We start from the raw sequence: 6,970 nt of genomic DNA, 5'->3' as shown, positions 1-6,970 counted from the left end.
CTATGCCACCTAGCTGCCCCTCTGATAACTTCTTTAAAAAACAAAGAAGGATATAGAAAAATATTTATAGCAGCTCTTTTTGTGATGGCAAAGAATTGAAAATTGAAGATATGCCTATGAATTAGGAAATGATTGAACAAGTTGTGATATATAAATGTAGTGGAAAACTACTGTGCAATAAGAAATAATGAACAAGAGATTTCAGAGAAACCTGGAAAGATTTACTCATTGAAGTGAGCAGAACTAGGACAACATTGTATGTAGTAACAGTAACAATGTGCAATGATCAGTTATGATTGATTTAGCTCTTTTCAGTTATACAATGATCTAAGACAATTCCAAACAATTCATGAGGGAAAATGCTATCCACATCTAGAGAAAGAACTTATGAAGTCTTAATATAGATCAAAGCATGATATTTTTCACTTTTTTGGGATAATTTTTCCTCTTTTGTTCTATTTCTTCTTTTACAACATGACTAATATAAAAATGTTTTATATGATTGCACTTGCATAACTGATATCAAATTGTTTGCTGTTTTAGGGAGAAGGGAGGGGAAGGAGGAAGAAATTTGAAACTCAACATTTTATTAAAAATTAATATTAAAATTATCTTTGAATGTAATTGGAAAAGATCAAACTTTATTGAGAAATACAACAATTGGGAGACTTCATCTCAAACTCAGTGTCAAAGTTGACAATAAAAGAACAAAAAACAAGCAAGGAATGATACTTAGTCAACAAGCATTTAAGAAGCACTCTGTGAATAATAGTAATAATAATAGCTAGAATTTATATAGTGCTTTACATAGTATTTTACTATCTCATTTTATTTTCACAATAATCCTGAGAGATGTGATATTATTATGTCCATTTTACAGATGTGGAAACTGAGGAAAGCAGAAGTTAAGTGATTTGCTCATGGTCATACAACTAGTGTCTAAAGCCACTTTTGTACTCTTGTCCCTTTGTCTTCAGTTTTAGTCTTTATCTAGTTATTGAACTACTTGCAAGATCCAACCTGTAAATCACTTCATTCAAATGAAAGCAACAGAATTAGATGTTTTTGACTATTTGTTTATTAAATAATGTACCTTAGCTGAAGGACTCTTAAGTATATTGTTAATCTTATTATGTTTTAGTTTTTGCAAGGCAATGGGGTTAAGTGGCTTGCCCAAGGCCACACAGCTAGGTAATTATTAAATGTCTGAGGCTGATTTGAATTCAGGTCCTCCTGAACCCATGGCTGGTGCTCTATCCACTGCGCCATCTAGCCACCCCTAAGTATATTTTTAAAGGGTTGTGTTTTTTTTCCAAAGTTTTAAATGGTACAAGAATTTTTTGATTTATACATAATTTATACATTTAACTCCTAAAGCTGCTATAGATGCTGGGGACAGCAACTTGAAACTGTAGGTGTTATTTTTGAATGTGAAAAGTTTTAATTTTGCAAACCTAAATTCAAGGGTGAGATGACCTAGAAATGTATGATACATATGAACATTTTTCAAGGATACAGTTCCCAGAGCTAAACTTTCTGGTTACTATCCTCTGAAGATATGAGAGATGGGAAATATGAACAAGAGCTAAAAACCTCTCCAAAACCCCCAAACCTTTTATTTAAAAAATTAAAACTTCAAAATCTATTTCTTTTGCACATGCTTATTATTTATCATTAAGAATTATTTAGATGCTGTGGAGCCAACATTTTTTAAATTTAAAGATCTCTTAGCAGAATGCTATACTGCTTGAATGAAAAATGTCAGTTTTGAATATATATGCATATTTATGTGTGTGTATATACAGTCACACCTATTCATACACATATACATACATGAATATGTATATGTGCTCATACATCTGTATATACACAAATGTATATGTATATAATACAGGGCTTCTAAAAATCAGTCAAATTTAGAAACATGTCCACTCTAGATGTTCATGTGGACTATTTGTGCCCAATCTGTGGTAGAGATGTTCAAGCTGTTAATAGTCTGATTAGTCAGAGTTGGACATATGGTACCTGGCCTTCAACACAGTGATGCCATATTTGCCCTCCTTAAGAATGAAATACAAAAACCATAATCAGTCACACTCATCACAGTGGTAACCTATGTATGACCTACTCTATGATTTCTTATTTTAAGAAGATAGGGAATTTTTGAAATAATTAACTGGAAATTATATAGGACTCAACAGTTTACGAAGCATTTTACATATAATGTTTCATTTGAGCCTCAAGGAAGTTTGGGCATTATTTTATCCTCCCCCCCCCATATTCCTTTTTCTAGAGGCAACAGAGGTTAAGTGGCTTGCCCAGGATCACAGAACTAGTAAATGCTTGAAATCAAATTTGAACTCAGGTCCTCCTGATGGTGTCAGTGATCTATTCGCTATGCCAATTAGCCACCCCATTATATCTTTTTTTGAGTTGAGAAAACAGCCTTAGAGTGGTTAAGTGATTTGCCTGTGGGCATATAACTAGTAAGTATACAGGCAACACTTGAGCCTAATCATTGAGTTACCCATCATGATCCAGCAAGCATCATGTCTTTTTGTATTCTGATGATCAGGAAGTTTCAGTGGTCTAAGATAAAGAAATGACCCAGCTCACATAAAATGGGACTTTGTTTCTGGCTCTGTAAACAGAATTAAACAGGTGAAACAGGTTAAAACAGTTAAAAAAAGGTTAAACAGGTTAAAACCTTGTGGTATATACCTTAATAATAAAGCATCCAATGTGAGTCTGTATAACCTTAATGTCTTTCAGATCCAAGAAGCTTCAGGAGTCCTAAGAAAGTTTATTTTGCTTGGTACCCCTTGGATGCTCTTCAGTATTAACAATGACAATAATAATAATAATAACAACAACAACAACAACAATAATAATGATAATAGCAGCAATAATGATAGCAACAGTAAACATATATGTGCCAGGCTCAGGTAATTTACAATTATGATCTCATTTGATCATCAAATAAGCTTGGGAGGTAAATTCTATTATTATCCCCATTTTTACAAATGAGAAACAGGCAATCAGAGATTAAGAGACTTGCCCAGAATTGTACAACTAGATAATATTTGAGGCATAATTGAAATCAGGTTTTCCTGAATTTAGCTTTGTTACTCTATCCACTGCACTTCCTAGCATCATAGGAATATGGACAGTGCAACAAAATTATTAGACAATATTTGACTCATGACATCCAGCAGGATCCAACATTAGGTGCAGATTTAGGGTCTATGGACATCTCCCTTTTTTCTGGAATGGAACACAGGTTTGATCCTCCTAAGGGTGATGCTTTTCCATGAGGTGAGCTGTTACTGTCAGAGAGCTCCAAATGCTTCTCCTGGCATAAGCTGGCTCATTGCTTATGGAACAGTAAGGGTGAGTGAAGCAACTCAAAGTTCCACAAATCACATGCCACAAAGCAAGAACAAGCTGTCACTTCATGCTGATTTTTCTGACTCTGAGTCATTCACTTCCTGCTTTGGATGGTCAGGATAGAGGTCCTATTCTTTTACTCTCTCTAAATCCAAATAATTTTGTCTTTTGCTTCCCTGTTTCACCACCTTGACTGCTTCTTCTCTAATTCTCCACCAGCAGACCAAATCATATTCCATTCCTCACTAGGGAAAGAAGACATGGTTGGAGGAGCACTATTTAATTCTAGAACATATTTCAAAAAATATATAGAGGAAAAAATCATTTCTATTTTAGTCATTCTCCCAGATTTGACCTGTGTACAGAGTTCCCATGAGAAATAATTGTTGGACACAGACTTACATATCAGAAATGATGTTTGTCCTTCTCTTTTTGAAGAAAACCATAATATCAGGGAGATGATGCCATTGCATGGAGTGTATTGGGTTTTAGTGAGGGGGTGCTGTGCTAAGTCACCAGCCTCACTTTCTTCTCCAGAGCCATCTGGGTCCAGTGACCGGGTATGAATCAGGACAACTGGAGATGGCTTTGAATATGAGACAATCAGGGTTAAGTGATTTGCCCAAGGTCACACAGCTAGTAAGTATCAAAGGCAGGATTTGAACTCAAGTCCTCCTGACTCCAGGGCCAGTGCTCTGTCTACTGTGCCAAACTGACTCGAAAGTCAAATGAAGGGGTGATCTTTGTTTTTTAAAAATTCTTTTTTACTACAAACATCAATGAACAGTTGAACATTCCTTGTTTTCTCCCAAATCCTATCATTTCTCATGGCTATACTCTATTCTTACAGCCTTTGCTCTTTTCATCTTAGTTCCTCAGTTTCCTTATCTTCCTTCAAGTTCCATCTTAATTTCTACTTTCAGATGGAAGCTTTTCTCAGTTCTCTTTAATCTTGCTGTCTTCCCTCTGAGATGATTTATTTATTCTGCAACTATCGTGCTTGTACACAGTTTTAGTTGCATGTTCTCTCCCACTAGACTATGAGTTCCTTGAAAACACGGATTTTTTTGTTTTTTCTTTTCATTTCCCGTGTTTAGCACAGGACTTAGCTCATGGAAGGCAGTTAAATGATATTGATTTACTTTGCTTCTCCCACTTTAAGGAGTTTGAGAAAGTTGAAGTTTTTATATTGGCCATTAGATGGAGCTATGGTTTAGGTTTACAAAAGGAGCTATATACACAGTTATCTCACTTGAAGGGATACAGTGAGGTCAGAGGATATACATTGAGAACATAAGGAAATAATCCAAAATAGATAAGAAACTGCACCACACACATACACACACACACACACACACACACACACACACACACGCAATACCTAAATAAAATATTATCATTATTTACAAAGGACTGTTTTGGAAGTAGATTCTATAATCTTCTTCCATGGATCCATTGAATTCATTGCAATGCTACTCACTACCAGAAGATTTTCAAGAGCATCCTTATGTCTTCTATGCTTCCCCCACCAAAATTTTTTTTCTAGAATTTAGACTGCAAAGTACATCTTCATGGAATCTGTTTTCTTGAAGACTTTTCTCCTAATGAAAGACAATACTTTTACAATTGCTTTATTATGTAAATATTTTTTATTTAGTCAGAGAAAGTTGGCTGAATTCCTTGTTTTTTAAAAAAATGTTTGAATGTGCTTCATAATCTTCACATATATTAAATTTTAAAAATTTAAAATGGCTGAGGCTCTTTTTTTTTCCTGGAGGAGGTGGAGAATTGATGATTCATTCCTGCCAGACTGAGCTACTGACTGGGAAAATAAGAGGCGATAAAACAGATGGACAAAATCAAGTTCATTTGAAAAAAAAAGGATTTTGGTGCAATTAATTTATTCTTTTCTTTCTCTGTTTATTTCTAGCTTTATGAGAAATCAATGCCATTATTACCCCAAACATAGTTCATACATTATCAATGCAATTATTTTTGTTATATGTATAATATAAACATATAAAACTATATATAATAATTATATATACTATACATACAGCTTAATATTTATGTGTATATTTTCTACATATTATACAGTTACATGATTAATATTTGGAATATATAATACATATAACACATAAAGAATGTGTTCATGGATGCATATTCCTACAAAGAATCATCATTTTAATCTAATAGAGGAAAATGGTAAGACATAGAGAAGGTAGTTGCGAAATAAAAGTCTCAAGGGGAGTCTGTGAAAGACTTGGGAATTTCTGTCCTTTTATGTCAGAATGAACTTGAGGTAAAATTTTTAAATAAAGGAAGACCTTAGGGTGCTAGTGCCCAGAACAAAATAATATGAGAAACCTGGGACTTTGCTTCAGGGAACTGAAACTCAGAGTGCTCTGAAATACCTAATTTTCTTTCATCAATGCAAAAACAATGGAATTTAGTCTATTTTGGGTAAGAATTTTTCCCTTAAATGAACAAGTTACCAGATGCTCTAATTCTACTTTATTCCTTAATTATGTAAGTGCTATCTCACCAAGGGCTTTATATCTTTAGATCATTCCTAGCTCTTCCCCATCAATTGAATTTATTTTCAAAAGGTAAATTTGAAGATATGTTTCATTAAGGTCTTCCCTGGCACTAAAATTGCAAGTTATGCCAATGACTCTTATTTTTATGTACTATCTCCCTTAAAATCCCTCCACTGATACTAGATTCTTCAGAAGGCTACCACTTCAAGACAGATGATTTGCATTCAGATCCAGGCTCTGTTACTTATTACCTCTATGCTCTTGGTGAAGTTACTTAATTTCTTTTCAAGTGAAGCTCATCTGTAAAATGAAGAGATTGCATAAGATGATTTCTAGGGGTGTTTGCAACCTGAAATTCTCTGACCATGTAGAGTTTATATCTCCAATGAGGGTATTTCAGTTTCAAAATTCTCTTCTAATTGGGGAATGAACTGAACAATTACTTATAAAGAACCTATGTTTAAAGTTCTTAATTAAGTCCAGGAGTTTCAATATGAAAGGAAAAGGACATCCCCCTTTAAAGGAATTTCAAGCATCAGCTAGGAGGTGGGGAAGACAATTAGGAGGGGGCAGACTGTAAAATCACCTCTTCTAAATAGCCAAGAAGCTTTTTTTTTCCTTCCCTTTTTTGTACTCAGGCTATTTTCAAAAGCCAAGGCAAAAGCAGGCACCTCAGAAGCTTCGGTTCAGACTGGCTCCCTGACTTGAGATATAGGATTTGTAAACCTCACTATAGGACCCCTAGGATTCAGCAGCATGCTAAGCACTAGCAGCTCTCCTGCTCATAGCGATTTAATTAGAGCAGTGATGGCTCCACATGCTGCCTGGCATATTTCAAGCCCTCTCCAAGTGCCAGAAGAGAGATACTTGTGGCTTTCTGGAAAGCATATTTGGACAGGCAGGCTTTGTCACTGTTTGGATTTTGATCAGAGAATTCTCTGGAGTACTCAATCCCTCCAGCAGTCTGTATGCATGAGGCTATGTTAATCATGGAAGAACGGATCATTGTATTGTTGTCTCTTTTCTAGGTTTCCTTCTTAATT

The sequence above is a fragment of the Macrotis lagotis genome, chromosome 1, assembly GCF_037893015.1.
Source record: "Macrotis lagotis isolate mMagLag1 chromosome 1, bilby.v1.9.chrom.fasta, whole genome shotgun sequence".
Classification (NCBI taxonomy): domain Eukaryota; kingdom Metazoa; phylum Chordata; class Mammalia; order Peramelemorphia; family Peramelidae; genus Macrotis; species Macrotis lagotis.
This window is presented reverse-complemented; position numbering follows the sequence as displayed.